This window comes from Physeter macrocephalus, chromosome 7, assembly GCF_002837175.3.
Source record: "Physeter macrocephalus isolate SW-GA chromosome 7, ASM283717v5, whole genome shotgun sequence".
Taxonomy (NCBI): domain Eukaryota; kingdom Metazoa; phylum Chordata; class Mammalia; order Artiodactyla; family Physeteridae; genus Physeter; species Physeter macrocephalus.
Genome location: NC_041220.1, coordinates 52530996 through 52532298, shown reverse-complemented (window position 1 = coordinate 52532298; position 1303 = coordinate 52530996).

The window sequence follows — 1303 nt, the reverse complement described above, 5'->3', positions numbered from 1 at the left end:
AGATGGACTTAACTGATATTTATAGGACATTCCATCCAAAAACAACAGAATACACTTTCTTCTCAAGTGCTCATGGAATATTCTCCAGAATAGATCATATCATAGATCATATTCTCCAGAATAGATCAAGCCTTGGTAAATCTGAGAAAATTGAAATTGTATCAGGTATCTTTTCTGACCACAATGCTATGAGACTAGACATCAACTCCAGGAAAAAAACTGTAAAAAATACAAATACATGGAGGATAAACAATACCTACTAAATAACCAAGACATCACTGAAGAAATCAAAGAAAAAATCAAAAAATATCTAGAAACAAATGACAATGAAAACACGATGACCCAAAACCTATAGGATGCAGCAAAAGCAATTCTAAGAAGGAAGTTTATAGCAATTCAATCTCACCTCAAGAAACAAGAAAAATCTCAAATAAACAACCTAGCCCATCGACAGATGAATGGATAATGAAGATGTAGTACATATATACAATGGAATATTACTCGGCCATAAAAAGGAACAAAATTGGGTCATTTGTAGAGGCATGGTTGGATATAGGGAATGTCATACAGAGTGAAGTAAGTCAGAAAGAGAAAAACAAATATTGTATATTAACGCATATATGTGGAACCTAGAAAAATGGTACAGATGAACCGGTTTGCAGGGCAGAAATAGGGACACAGATGTAGAGAACAAATGTATGGACAACAAGGGGGAAAGGGGGGGTGGGATGAATTGGGAGGTTGGGTACAGATGACCCGGTTTGCAGGGCAGAAATAGGGACACAGATGTAGAGAACAAATGTATGGACAACAAGGGGGGACACTGGTGGGGGGAGTGGTGGTGGTGGGATGAATTGGGAGATTGGGATTGACATATATACATTAATATGTATAAAATAGGTAACTAATAAGAACCAGCTGTATAAAAAAATAAATTAAATTTAATTAATTAATTAATTAATTTAATTTAATAGAAAAAAAAAAAAACAACCTAACCTTACACCTAAAGCAATTAGAGAAAGAAGAACAAAAAAAATACCCAAAGTTAGCAGAAGGAAAGAAATCATAAAGATCAGATCAGAAATAAATGAAAAAGAAATGAAGGAAACAGTAGCAAAGATTAATGAAACTAAAAGCTGGTTCTTTGAGAAGGCAAACAAAATTGGTCAACCATTAGCTAGACTCATCAAGAAAAAAAGGGAGAAGACTCAAATCAATAGAATTAGAAATGAAAAAGGAGAAGTAACAACTGACACTGCAGAAATACAAAGGATCATGAGAGATTACTACAAGCAACTATATG